The 15,769-nt window shown below is 34.0% G+C and overlaps 1 protein-coding gene and 1 non-coding gene across 2 annotated transcripts in view; both read right to left on the bottom strand.

Annotated features, from left to right (window-relative positions):
- Positions 1–15,769, bottom strand: part of RTN4 (reticulon 4) — a 275,201-nt gene that overhangs the window by 35,279 nt on the left and 224,153 nt on the right.
- LOC118147512 (U6 spliceosomal RNA) lies at positions 8,485–8,592 on the bottom strand. Its single transcript, XR_004733968.1, has one exon. It is a non-coding gene; the product is annotated as a U6 spliceosomal RNA (small nuclear RNA).

The raw sequence follows: 15,769 nt of genomic DNA, 5'->3' as shown, positions 1-15,769 counted from the left end.
AAGTATTTATGTGTGGACTTTTCGACTTGTGACATCACATCAGTGCTCAAAATGTTTCGGACTTTGGAGAAGTTTGGCTTTTAGATTTTCAGAGTAGGGATGTTCAACCTGTACTTGCAAAACATTACTAGTAACTCGATTTAACTAGATGGAACTAAAAGACTGTAGTCATTAAAATAATGTAGAGTATTTAAAAAAAAAAAAAAAGATATTTCCCCACTTAATGGAGGAAAAAGACTACAGAATAAAATAAACCACATAACCCTCCCAACATACACACCCTGTTAAAAAGATGCCCCCAAACCATTCTCTATGTGATATGGGTTTTATTCTTCTACTTACCTTCTAAATTCTCTGTAACAAATACATATGTAGTGCTGCACTAACCTAAGATCTAGACGATGTATCTAATCATAATGCCTAACATTTGGTTTTAACAAAGTTTAAAACTAAAAGGAGAGTCCTTCTTCCAATCAGTAGGCCCCGTAATTGGTTAATGCCAAAGTTCCTTTGTTGGGCATTTTTTGGCCTTCCCAAGAAGTAAGGCATTTCAAACACCAAGAGCCCTCTTCTTCTCTATCAAAATGTCAGTATGAGCTACACTCGAGGCTTTCAAAAAATGTCAAGTAGCTTATCCAAGTAAAGATCAGGGAGCCCTAAAAGAATCTTTGCTCGAAAGTATGCTGTAGAAATGGTCCAAAGCTAGTTTGTCTTGAGATATAATTCAATTGAGTTTTAATGCTAGAAATATTTCTTTCCCCATCTTATAGAAATTTCTCTCAAGGGTCATCTCTGGCACATTAACTGACAAATCCAAAGAGTACTGTAGCAATAAAAAACAGTGTTGCATCTACTTTTAAAATTTAACAAGATTCACATCTATTTTTCACTCACATTAACCAGCTTCTCTATAGTATAACTGCCCATTCCTTCTTGAATATTCTTTCCCCCCTTAGTATCAGTGAAACTACACTATCCTGCTTCACTGCTCTATATAACCTCATCTTTCCTGATGCCGCAGACCTCCCTAAGTTTTTAGGCTTTCCTTTCTTAATTGTCAGTTCTTTCAGTGCAAACCTCCTCACACAGTATTCACCTGCCTCACTCTGCATTTGACTCCCAGTTCTTCATCAGTAAATCTGTCATTTCTCTGAGCTTCCCGGATGCTTTATCATCACTTGAAAGTGTCTGAAACCCAACTTGGCATCTTTTCTATTTTAGCTCTATTTCTACTAATACTAAAGGACTATCACTGCCAATGGTTCACTCTAATTCAAACTTTATGTTGTCTCTTGAGTCTTTCCACCTCATCCTTGTCCTACAAATCTATACCAAATGCCAAGTATTCCTTCCTTGAATTTTTCAAATCTGCCACTTCCTTTTCCTTCCTATTTCTGGACAAACTCAAGCCTATCTGCTTTAAATCTGGGCACAGCTACAGTCATCCTAACTGGTGTGCCTGTAAGTTATTCTCCCCAGTTGATCTTAGGCAGCACCCAAACAAATCTTTCACAACTGCTATCATGTACCATTCCCTATTTTAAAACTTCCAAAGCCTTTTTATTTATTTTACGATTAAATCCAAAACTCAATGTCTTCTGTGGTCTGGCCCAAGGTATCTTGCCATAAAAATCAGAGAACCTCTCAACTGAACCCTGGACATCATGCAAACAAGGAAATGAAGACCAAAAAGGGTAAGTTTCTTATTCTAGCCAAAAATCAAAAAATACCAGAACCAAGACTTAAACCCTACATCACCATGTTGCAAATTTGCCCAACAACATGAATTACACCAGGATGCTTAATATATTGATTGCCAGGTCCTATAAAATCTGATTTGATAGTTCAGGAGAATCTGCATTTTTTAGGAACACTAGGTGATTCTCATCTACAGAAGTATGAGGAAACCTAATTTAGATCATCTTGATTTTCTACATTCTTTGACCACACCAATCTGATCTTTCAACTCCCGTCCTAAATATTCTGTTATATCCTGAAAGTTATTTACTGTCTCAATTGTACCTTTTTAATGGTTACGTCATTCTCCTACCCCACCCACAGCCCTAGGCCTACCCATTCCTTCCTATTTTAAGCTCCTAAAAATCTTTTGACTACCTTAATCAAAATTCTCCACAAAACCCCAATAATCAAATACTATATAAAGGTCATTTGTCACAAGAAACAACAGAAAATATGAAGAATATATGAAAGAATGCAAATTATTATTGTTTTTAGCCTGAAAGATCAAATATCTTAAATACTAATCAGCAAAAACACACACACACACACACACACACACACCCTACTTTTTAAAGAACACTGAAATAAGAGTATTTCTTACATCTGTCACTATACTATACTGGTGGTCGGGGGATAATGTAGTAGCAAAATGCTTAAGTATATTTTTAAAATTTACCTATACCCTAGATTAGGCTCCTTCTCTGCTGTCAAACTTTTTTTTTTTAATGAGGAAAAACTCATTCCATGGTAGCTTCCAACTTCTCAGTGATTTCCAACTGAAACCTTACTCTGCAATCTTAACTACTACTCTGTAGCATTAAAATATAATTTAACAATTGAATCAGAAAAACAGGCTAAGTTAGTCTTATTGACCAAAACAGCCAGACAAGTACTAAAAAATATTAAGCCATTCCACTTACAAAGTGAGGCTCCCCAGAGATATCCAGGAGTAAATTCAGTTTTACATTTGGTGCCTAAAAATAATAAAAAAAAATCTCTGGAAAACTATGAACTACATTGGATCTTAATTTCTCCTGTCTCACAATACCCTTAGATTACTTCAACAAATAAAAAACTTAAGATATTATTTAATAGTCTAACACTTATTAATAACACTTAAATTATTAAGAGCCTTAATAGTTGCAGAATGAGCCCTGATATGACTTTTCACCTACTTTTAAGGCCTCTATTTATTGTATTATTATTACCGGTATCATTTTCACTTAGCAAAAGCTACTATGTATCAATTTATCAATCTGTAATGGTAACAGCTAGCAGGATGAAGACATACAAAACCTTCCCTTTAAGCTCACATGTATAGAAACCCTAAAGACAAAATTCCAAAGCTGTACTGTTTTCTATTCTAAGTTGCAACCATAAAAATCTTACCAATGTCTCAATATGATCTCAATTTTAAATTCACCTTTTCCCCATGTCTTTATTGAAAATTTTTTTAAAGGATATTGTAAAAGTTACTCTAATTAGCTCTATATACTGTTTTTAGAACTACTGTTGACAATCCTGCTTGAAGGAAATCATTTTTTTTTATTATAAAACTTGAATGCAGCCAGGAAAAAAATTGCTTATGTAGAATGTCTATTTGGGCTACTTAAAAATAGCTTTAATAATTTTAAGGTAATTTAAGTGGTCAGCTATACAGCCTACCACCTTCTTAAAAAAAAAAAGCAGCTTTCACCATCTACATAATAAAATATTCTTTAAATATTCATTCTAGTCAACATTTTACCATTTACAGGCTTAAATTCTTATACAATGATCCACTGAGATTTGAAAGGATCTGGGCTTTCAAGGGGGAGGAAAAGGGATCAAAATCACTGATTGGTCATTACAAGGACAAAGGTTAGTGACTTAATATAGACATGCATTTAAAATTACTGTGTAATTATACTGTGTGTAATCTGAATGATTTCAAGATGCATATAATGTGATTAAAAGTTGGTAATAATTTTAAAGGTTCAAATCAGATTTCAAAGAAAAGAGGCTTACTGCAAATGCAGTATCTTGCTACATACAAACCTTTATATAGAATTTCAACTACACCAAGTAAGGTTTTTAAAAATAGTCGTGGAAAATATGTCACTATGAAATACAAAAACAGCAATGTATATTTACCATATCAAAGTGACGAACAAATGAAATCTGTTAGTCCTATATTGTTTATAATGTGCAAGATTAGAGAACAGAACCTAAACAACAGGACTGAAAAGACTAAACCAAATGCCAATGAAACAGAACAGCATGACATTTTCAGGTATATAACCAAATGTAAAAACACATGAGATAGCTGTTTTAATCCTTTAGCCTTAAACTCTTCATAGGTTTCACTTTCAATCCAAAATATCCAAATTGCAAAGCTTATTCACAGAAATACATTAGTGGTCACATACAAAAACTGAAGAAATAAGAGGATAAAAAGCACATATACCCTTGTCCTTCCAATTTTTCTTCTGACCGTCCATCTCTTGTCACAATCAGTGCCTTGCAGCTCCAATTATTAATTATGCATACCAACAGAAAAGCTGTAACAGCACAAATCTATTCCCTGAGACATGAAATACCCGTTTCCTCAACCGAAGTCTGCAGTCTCCTCTGCTGCACAACTGCAGCAGGACTGAAGTCACCTGATGTCTTCTGGGTGTGGAGCAGTCTGACGCAGTGCAATCTGTAACTAGGCTACTAATACTCCAGCATTTAATGCTTTCCTTCTATCTGTTGATTGTTCTAGGCATTTGCCTTGTTGCTGCTACCAAATGGAGCTGCATTTGAAGGGGAGGGCAGGCTACCAAAAGAAAGGAAATGAGGGTTGCTCTTAGAACCAACCACTGAATGTTTTGAAATGCACCTAAAGCCATATGCAGTATTCTTTTTTTTTCTTTTTTTAACAGATGGTCAAATTATGCTGCTGGTTTTCAGTTTCATTTAAAACTCTAAAATTAATGGTTACCTGATAAGATAAAAATTGACTGATCAAACGGTAATCCCCTAAATTTCAAGCTTGTGAAATGATGAGTCTCCTTAATTTCTCCCAACTTTCAAGTTTATTAAGATGAAAAACATTCAGCATTTTGCACCTTATGAAGGAATAGGCAGAAAATAAAAGTCAAATTACTAATGTTTATTAAACATATTACTGGAACAGAAAACAGACATCAATTTTAGCAACTTCATCTTTCTTAATCTTTTTCCTCTTTTACAATTATGGAAATCCAGAGACTTAAAAAAATATATACTAACTCTCAATCATCACCTGCTCCAACTCAGTCTTTCAATAAATATTTATTAGACACCACTACAAACACTATCTATTAATAGATTCTTAGCTTGGGGAGATATTCATGTGCTAATGATATCATTTGCCATGGGAAAATGACATAAGAGCAAACTATAATTTATTTTTCTGACACAGGGTCTCACTCCGCTGCTGAGGCTGGAGTTCAGTGGTGCAATCATGGCTCACATGGTAACCTTTACCTCCCAGCCTCAAGCAATCCTCCCACCTCAGTCACCACAGGCATGTGCCACCATGCCCAGTTAATTTATTTTTTAATTTTAAACTTATTTTTTTTAGAGACAAGGTCTCCCTGTGTTGCCCAAGCTGGTCACAAATTCCTGGGCTCAAGCAATTCTCCTGTCTCAGCCTCTCAAAGTGCTGGGATTACAGGTATGAGCCACCAAACCTGGCCTAAAATTTTACTGAAAAATATAAAAACAAATCTATGTATAGCATTTCTAAAATGTTTGTTCAACTTTATAAAACTGATTTTCATTACAGTGCAGTGTATGTACTTATGTTCAACAATCAGTTTACCTGATGCTTATATCTGCCTAAGCAGAAAAGGCAGTAACAAATCAGCTAAAATATTTTAAAATGCAATTTGCAAAAATATTGTATGTAGCCTCTGTACAAAAATACATACTTAAAATTGTATAGCTACAATGAAATGGAGATAATATTTTCTGGAACTTGCTATAAAACTGTGGGCTGCAAAATCCTTACTATCAGAAGTGGCTTGAGGTTAATATATACACCTACTATGTACCCACAAACATTTAAAAAAAAAATTTAAGAGTTAAAGATAGAAAGAACTAAAATTAGAAAAATGGGGGGTGGGGAAGGAAGTCGCTTGAATACCAACAACACATTTATTCCCTATCTGCCTCTCTAACTCCAAACATAAATAAAGAAAAGGAATTTTTAAAAGAGCCCAGTATTCTCAGTTCGAGTTAATATTTAACTTTAAACTTTACTCACTGAACCCTTGCATAATGTGGTATTTGAGAACCCAGTCAAGTCATAGCAAGGCCTGAAAATGCCTGGCCTCTCCAACAACGTTCAGAATCTCAAACTATTCAGTAAATACAAAATACTAATTTTCTAGTATCAAGTCCCTTAAAACTGAAAGCCAATAAATAATTAGCATTAGAATAAAATACTGAACTATAGTACCCAAACACTATTTTCAAGTCGGAGATTACTTCACTAATAGAAGAAAAAAGATTTATTGAGATCAAGTTACTCGGCACTTAAGACTACTCCTATCTTCTGTGTAATTGATTTGGCTTAACAATTTAAAAAAAGTGTAATGAAACATACTCACTCATCTAAATATTAAACATACTTAATAGCATCGCTGGCAGATTAAAAAGTCAAAACAGGAGCCCTGAAGTTTAATAAACATTTTAACCTACCTAGTGATATCTACTTCTTCAATTTATATGGTCTTTTTATAAGTGTATAAGGAAAACCAGCTTGTGGAAATCAACTGATATTTTGCCCACTTCTTTCTTATAAAGTTTTTCAACTAGACTTATTTTAAGTTTGGTAAGCTAAGCAAAGAAGTGCTTAAATCTGAAAAATTGGTATGATACAAATTTATTAAAGATGTAAACCCAGATGGGCTGTATTTATTGTGAGAATCATATAATCTCTACTAAAAATAAAAGGTTTTAGGACATTGCCTGACCAAAAGTAGGCACTATGTAAGTGTTATTTACTTATCAGTATGCTAAAAATAACAATCAAACTAAGAGGCAACAAGACAAGTAAGGCACATCTAAGGAAGCTCATATATTAAGTCATTCAATTCTAGGCAATAACCCAATCTTCCTAAACAGAATTGCCCCTCCTATACACAAACTATTGTCCTTGCTACATAGTTCTATTATTTTCCAGCTGAGAAAAATTTACGTACAAATAGTTTAGAGGTCCTAATCCACACTGAACCCCAACTTAACAAGTCAAATAAACGGCATAAATCTGTTAAAAACTTACCCTAATTTATTTTGTTTTCCAACTACATAACTTTAAAAAAAATTAAAAATTCTTTCAAGGACAATTTTCAAGGAGATCACATATGTCCCTACTTGCTGAATAGCATTTTGATTATTTGAGACAGGAAACTCATTTCCCTTCAAAGTAAAGGCTCACAAAGGAGAGGCCACAGAAAACTCCTTTATTTATATTGCAAGTCAACAAACATGTTGCATGAATTCTAAGCCCTATTTTGTATTGTGTGTTTGGGAGAAGATGGGGAAAGGGGAAAGTATTTTCCTTTTCCTGAACTCAAAAATCAGCTTTACAGAGAACTTTTGAAATAAACTGTTCAAAGTTCATATTTGGCAATTTCCCAGTCCTCAATGTCCATGTCCCCAGTATCCCCTTCTCCCAGGCATAACCAAAAAAAAAAAAAAAAATCAAAGATAAAAACTTCCCCAAGCACATATCCATAATGCCTTTCCAAAGGGTATTATGCTCTAAAATTACCTACAGTGTTTCTCTTCTCACATCTCAAATCAAAACTCTAGTTTCCTTACTGCACTTACCACTTAAGTAGGAAAATTATATGAATAAATCAATTCCTACTAAACAAAAAACTCTTCTGTGACCTCAGAAACTGTGTATATGTTTTTGGGTTTTTTTTTCCCTTGGGGTGGGGGGTAGGGGTGATCGAATGCAACTGGTGAGATTTCAAACAGCAGAAAGTTATATTTTAGATTTTAAAACAGGCAGCACTAGGTAAGGTATAAGTCCACCCCAGCCAGCTCTTATTCTAAGACAGTCTTCCTTTTCCATTTCTTTCTTTCCTCTACTTCTGCACCCAAGAAAAACTCAGGTTTTTATTTTGCTTCCTTTTCTTCACAACATTTAGAGATGCAAGGGAAAGAAGGTGGGAAAAAAGCAATGATTTGGATTGAAAATACTACTCTTGAAGTTAGAGACTGCTCATGTACACTGTTCTTGGGAGCTAAAATAATTTCTACTTTCCAGCCACTGAAAACAGGCATTTAAAAAAAAATTAAGAAACAATTATAGCTACACAGTTTTAAACTTATTTCCAAATTTAATTATTCTGAACTACACAAAGGTATGAAACTAACAATGTTTCATTATTGAAAAAGAGTTAATTTTTAAAACCCTATCATATGCTGTAATATAATGCCCTCTATGGACTAAATTATAGCACTTCAACATTAACTACTGAATTAAATCTTAAGAACTGGAAAAAGATTTTAGTCTAGAAAACGAATGGCAGTACAAGTTCAAATAGCAAAACAGCAAGGATTTTAAAGTCTGTAAACAATTTAACATAAGCTACTAAAAATGAATACTAAAATTCAGAGAAATTAAGTGACACTTTATGAAAATGTGCTTCTTACATTATAATCTAAAATAAATATACAAATATTCTTAAACACCCAAAGCATTTAAAAATTTTTTTATATAAAAATATGAAACATTTCATAAATTTTATGTGTCATCCTTGTGAAGGGGCCATGTTAATCTTCTCTGTATCATTCCAATTTTAGCATGTGTGCTGCCGCAGGAAGCATGCTATTTATTTTATTTTTTTGAGATGGAGTCTCGCTCTGTCGCCAGGCTGGAGTGCAGTGGTGAGATCTCAACTCACTGGAACCTCCACCTACCGAGTTCAAGTGATTCTCCTGCCTCAGCCTCTGGAGTAGCTAGGACAACAGGCGTGCATCACCACACCCGGCTAATTTTTGTATTTTCAGTAGAAGCAGGGTTTCACCATGTTGGCCAGATGGCCGATTGCCTGACCTTGTGATCCACCTACCTTAGCCTCCCAAAGTACTGGGATTACAAGCATGAGCCACCATGACAGGCCTTAAGCACACATTTTTAAATTCTAAATTCAAAAATTAATAGTCACTAGGCTCTAAACAGATCTTCTTAAACTTTAGTGTCTTCATTTCAGTATCCAGTTTTGGGGGGAATCTTTAAGGTCATTTCATAATGTTTGTAATAGTATGATTAAAGCCTTTGTTTGATTTGATACAAGATGTCAATATTCAAAATTGTCTATAAAAATTTTAAAGTCATCTCTGCAAAGCAATATCTACAGCTTGCTAATTTCTCTGTCCAACTGAATTTATTCCATATAATCAATTATAGATCATTCCACAGACTTGATTTTCCATCTACAACACTAGATGGCACCAACACCCATAGTCTACAGTTGATTGCCCAATTCACGGAAGGCAATCTGGCAAACATTAATTCCGGCTTTTCCATAGGATTGTTGCCAGGCACTAAGGAACTAGATCAGAATATGGGAATAGGAAAACAACTCTATCACACACACAAAAAAATCTCAAATCAGAATGGAAAAACCAATTTAAAATAAATCAAATAAGTGTAAAATTAAAACTATAAGTAAATTAAAAATATGCATTTTCCTTTATGAAAATTTAAAATGTCCACTGAAATGTAAACTAAAAAATCTTTTAGGAAACTGAGGGAAAATTGTAACACAAAAGTTTACATCCTTTATATGTAAAGAATTCTCATAAAATCAGAAAAAAAATGAACACCTAAATTTAAAAATGGGCAAAGGGTATGAACAAGCAAATCATAGAAGAAATACAAAATGCCAACATGTTCACATTCACTAATAACGAAAGATCAAAACAAGAAGATACTATTTACACCTATCAAACTGGTAAAGGGCTTTTAAAAAATACCGAGTACAGAATGTCTTTTTTTTAAAAAGAATACTTAAAGAACAAGGCATAGCAGGTAATTCTAAGAAGGAGCACTAGGCAGCTGGACAACAGAGGAAGAAGTGTGGCTGTCACTGTACTTTTTGAATTTTGTATAATGTAGCAATATCATTTAAAAAAAATATCAATTGTTGGTGAAAGTAGACAAATGGGTGTTTTCTTATTCTGATATATGAGTAAAAATTAGTGCAACTTTTCTGGTGGCCAATTTTTGTAGCCATTCTTATAAATCCTCATGCCCACTAATGTAGGTTTTTATTTCAAATAATTTATGGAAAATAACTCAAGGATATGTAAAACATATTTAAATATTAAGAGGATAATAGCATTATTTATCAATTAAAAAAGGAACAATCTAAGGATCTGACAATAGCAAAGTGACTGGTTAAAAAAAATTCATACTAAGGAACATGAAGTATAAAAAATCAGCAGCAGAATATTTAAAGACAGGGAAATGTTGATATATACCCAAAGAATTATAAATCATTCTGTTATAAAGAAAAAAAAAGACAGGGAAATGTCTGCATTATATAAGACATTGCTAAATTTTTTAAAAACGTATAAACAATACGTAGAGTATGATCCCAATTTCATAAAACACTTCATTACATTCTTAAAAATACACATACATGGCCAGGTATGATGGCTCACACCTTTAATCCCAGCACTTTGGGAGGTGTGGTTAGGAGTTCAAGACCAGCTTAGCCAACATGGTAAAACCCTGTCTCTGCTAAAAATACAAAAATTAGCCAGGTATGGTGGCCCAGACCTGTAATCCCAGCTACTTGGGAGGCTGAGGCATGAGAATCACTTGAACCCAGGAGGCGGAGGTTGCAATGAGTCGAGATCCTGCCACTTCTACTCTGCCTGGGTGACAAAGCGAGACTCTGTCTGAAAAAAACAAACACATGTGCATTGAAAGTAGACCAGAATAATATATTCTAAAATATTAACATTGATTATGTCTGGGTAATAGTGTAATTTTTTTTATCTCAATGCTTCAATATTTTTCAATTTTGTACAATGAGTGTGTACTGTATGTCAGACTGCTTCATAAACTGTTGCCCTAACTCATAGTTATCAAGTCCTTGAAAAAATCCTTATTGTTAAAATGCTGAAACTTAAATAGATTAAAACATTTGCCAAGGGTCATACAGCTCATCAGTGAAAGCGCCAGAATTAGAACTCAGGTCTGTAAAATGCCTAAATTGAGTTATTTTAACAACATTATATTTAGCAGGAATCTCTCTTTTATGGCACATATTTATTTTCAATCTGTATTGAGCCACAGTAAACACTAAATAAACCCTCACTAATTTAACAATGGCACTTTTTAAAAAGTAAATATACTCATTTCTTTTATTAAGTATAGTCAGGTTCTAATTTAGCTGTACTTTACTGATAGTCTTCCAGTTAAGATTAACTAGTTATCATACTTAAAGTCCAACTTACATCAAAATTTTCCAAATATATTTGCTTAATAAAAATATATTTTGGCCAAAATATCAACATTCAATATCTATGGTACTTCAGTTAAAAAAACTCCAAGGCTATATACTTTTTAATTAAGAAAAATATTTTAAGTCATAAGAATATCAAAATAATTCTTATTCATGAACATATATAAGTGGTATATAAATTTTCAAAGCATAATTTCTAATTATTTACCTAGACAAACAAGCTATTTTAAAGTGAGTTCTTTTATCATGGCATACTACTTGGTGAATCCTGGATATTACATAGTTTAATTATAATGAACAAGTAATCAACATATGCTTGGTTTACACTTCACTTAACCAAGGGTTCAGGAAGACACAATCTATATTTCAATCATGAACTAAAAATATTCTCTGTGCATTAGTGACAAATCAAGCAACAACAAACATATACTAAATTATCATTATCATTAAGTCAAGATCTCAGCAATTTGGGCTGGAGACATTAGTACCTTTCTTTACCTATGGCCTACTAATATAAACAGACTGCAGTTGTCCAGCACAACAGGGTTTTTCATTCTCCACATACAAGCAACAGAATGTTACCCTAGTTCCAATATCCCTACATATGGAAGAATATGTGAGAAAATGTAAATGGCAACCTATATGTAAATGCCTTGCATTGCTTAATGGTTCAACACAAGTAGGTGATAAAAGCAGCAGCACCTTGATTGCCTGCTAAAGTCAGGACAATAACTGCTTATTCCAAAACCAGGAAATAACTGAAAATGGACAAAACCTGGGTTGGAATCGCAGTTCATTCTTGTGAAACTTGGCAACAACTAATATAAATAAGAAGCCCAATGTCTAGAACATGGCAGAAGCTCAAAAACTTTGTGCTTATTACATAATTTACCACGTATCCTTGAGAAAGTGACTTAACATCCTTAGGCTTCAGTTTTATCACCTACAAAATGATTCCTTCTTTTAGATTACGGTGAAAACCTAAATGAAACAAATATGTGAAAGTGCTTGGTGGTCAGTTGTTCCAAAATGATCATCTTCCCTTTCCACATAAAATGAGAAGAATTCAGCTTTTCTCAACATTTTAAAATTCTCAGTTAAGACCATCCTGGCTAACACAGTGAAACCCCATCTCTGCTAAAAATACAAAAAATTAGCCAGGCGTGGTTGCACGTGCCTGTAATCCCAGCTACTCAGAAGGCTGAGGCAGGAGAATCGCTTGAACCTGGGAAGCAGAGGTTGCAGTGAGCCACGACTGTGCCACTGCACTCCAGCCTGGGCGATGGAGGGAGACTCTGTCTCAAAAAAAATTTAAAGATTAAAAAAATAATTCCCAGTTAAAAATCTAAATTTGGGAGAAAGAAAATCTAGAACTGAAACAAATGAACCTAATTGTATTTCAAATGAATATCATAGCCATTAGTCAGTGGGAAAAGAAAAAAGAATGAACTAATCCAAGTAATCTGTGAATAATGTAATGACTATATACAATCAATCTTAAGCAGGGTTGCAGAGTGGGGATTTGCAAACAATCCAGAACTCTTTTATCAAGTCTTGTTTATTATAGTGATAAGAAAAAAGCATTTTAAAACTCTTACGGGTGTATTAAAGGATTGGATATAAATAAGTAAATATATTGGTGGTCTTAGGAACCAGGGTCCTCACTATAAAAGAAGAGACAAATAAGAAACAAGGAAATAAATAAACCCCATGAGAATGGATTAAAATTAGAGGTATCTATGTGAAATCATCATTTCTTAAGTATGCATGTGTATGTTTATTTGTATGTATGTATGTAAGCTTTTACTAGCTTTATCCACTGAAAGGGTTAAAATGGAAAAATCCCCACAGTAGCAATGACCACAACTAGCATCCAGGTCTTGATCTTCAATACCTCACTATTATGAAAATGATCTCTCATTCTACATTAAAAGGAATCAGGAATCTTTGGAGAAATGGCTGATCCCAAGGCTGGGACACAGTAAGCATAAAATAAGCCTACAATATTTTGTTAAGCTAGAAAGTAAGAAATGTTCCTGTCCCAACCCCAAAGAAAGAAGGCTGCATGTCCCTGAGCCTACCTGAAGGTCCCCTCAAAATAACAAATAATTTACCACCAAAATAATAAAGTTCAGTAATGAATCATAAACCAATAGGAGAAAAACGGAAATTCATGGATCCATACTGATAATTAACTGATTAATTAATGGAAACAGAGGAATGTTGAGGTCAATTGAAAAATGTGGGGGGGAATACTGGAGTTAGAAAAATATCATTTTTCAACCCTTATGATAAAGACTGCATCAAGCAAGAATCATCAATGGTTTACTAAATTGGGGGGCAAATTTTGATAGGGAGTGGGATATTTGCATGGTGTTCAAGTGCCACTCCTTAGACTGCTTATTATCTGTAAGGGAGAAACAAAGACAGTAATAAACAGTAAGGAAATCAGAACCCATCTTGCCCAAATGGTCAAAATTAACATCACCAGTGAGGGACTGATGACTAGTTGGTAACTCTGGAAGTCGTGCTATGAAAGGGACACATCATCATCTGCACAGTATGATACATGAACCCTTACCCTCAAATTAATCACTACGAAACATCAGACAAATCCACTATAAAAAATGTTCTATTATAAAGGCAGGGAAAGAGAGGCCCTGTGTTCTTTAAAACTGCTACTGTCATCAAAAAATAAAGACTGGAATGGGAAGTCCTACCCAGAGCAACTGGGCAAGAGAGAAATAAAGGATATCCAAATTAGAAAGGAGGAAGTCAAACTGTCCCTGTTTACAGATGATATGATCTTATACAGAGAAAAAACTAAAGACTGGCAAAATTCAGCAAAGTTGCAAGATATAAAATCAATATACAAAAATATTGCATGTCTACACACAAACAACAAACTAGCTGAAAAAGAAATCAAGAAGGAAACCCCATTTGCAATACCTTAAAAAAAATACCTAGGAGTAAGTTTAACCAAGGAGGTGAAAGACATCTACAAAACAGTGATGAAAGAAATTGAAGAAGATACAAACAAATGCAAAGACATTCCATGTTTATCGATTAGAAGAATTAATCATTTTTTAAAAATGGCCATACCATCCAAAGCAATCTACAGAGTCAATGCAATCCCTAAAAAAATACCAATGACCTTCTTCACAGGAATGGGAAAAAAAATCCTAAAATCTGTATAGAACCACAAAAGACCCCAAAAAGCAAAAGCAATCCTGAACAAAAATAAAGCTGGCAGAAGCATACTACTAAATTTCAAAATATACTACACAGCTGTAATATCCAAGACTGCATGGTACTGGCATAAAAACAGAAACACAGAGAAATGGAATAGAATAGATAACCCAGAAATTAATCCATGTATCTACAGCCAACCAATTTTTTAAAAAAATGCCAAGAACATTCACTGGGGAAAGGACACCCTCTTCAATAAATGGTGCTGGGAAAACTGGATGTCCATATGGAGAAAAATGAAACAAAACTCCCAACTCAAAATAATCTTTGATCCATACAAAAATAATCTCAAAATGGATCGAAGACCTGACTGTAAGACCCCAAACCATAAAACTACTAGGAAAAAACATACAACAAATGCTTCAGGATATTGGTCTGGGAAAAGATTTTAAACGACCTCAAAAGCACAATAACCAAATGGAATCCTATCAAACAAAAGAGTTTCTGCACAGCAAAGGAAATAATCAACAAAGTGAAAAGACAACCTGCAAAATGGGAGAAAATATTTGCAAACTATTCATTAGACAGGGGACTAACATCTAGAATACACAAAGGAACTCAAACATCTCAAAAGCCAAAAAGAAAAAAAATCTGATTTAAAAATAGGCAAATCATCTGAACAGACATTTCTCAAAACAAGATACACATATGACCAACATACAATTTTTTTAAATGTGCGACACATCATTTATAATCGTGGAAATGCAAATCAAAACCACAATGAGTTATCATCTCACTTCAGGATAGCTATTATCACTAAGACAAAAAATAACAAATGTTGGTGAGGATGTAGAGAAAAGAGAACTCATACACTGTGGGTGGGTATGTAAACTAGCACAGCCACTATGAGGAACAGTATGGTAGTTCCTCAAAATACTATTAATACAAATACATCTACCATATGATCCAGCAATCCCACTATGGGCATTTATCCAAAGAAAAGGGAATCTGAATATTGAAGTGACATCTGCACCCCCATGTTTATTTCAGTGCTATTCACAAAGACAATCTTAATGCCAAGTTCAACCTAGGTGTCCAACAACAGATAATAGTTAAAGAAAATGTGGTATATATACACAATGGAATAATATTCAGACATAAAAAATGTAATCTTGTCAACATGTAGCAACATAAATGGAAATGGATGACGTTTTATTTTAAGCGAAGTAAGCCAGCAAGAGAAAGTTAAACACTGCAGGCTCTCACTCATATGCAGAAGCTAAAAAAGTTGATCTCAAGGCTGGGCACGGTGGCTCACGCCTGTAATGCCAGCACTT

This window comes from Callithrix jacchus, chromosome 14 (assembly GCF_049354715.1).
Source record: "Callithrix jacchus isolate 240 chromosome 14, calJac240_pri, whole genome shotgun sequence".
Lineage (NCBI taxonomy): Eukaryota > Metazoa > Chordata > Mammalia > Primates > Cebidae > Callithrix > Callithrix jacchus.
Note: the sequence above shows the minus strand (reverse complement) of the source record. Positions and strands in the feature narration are given on the sequence as shown.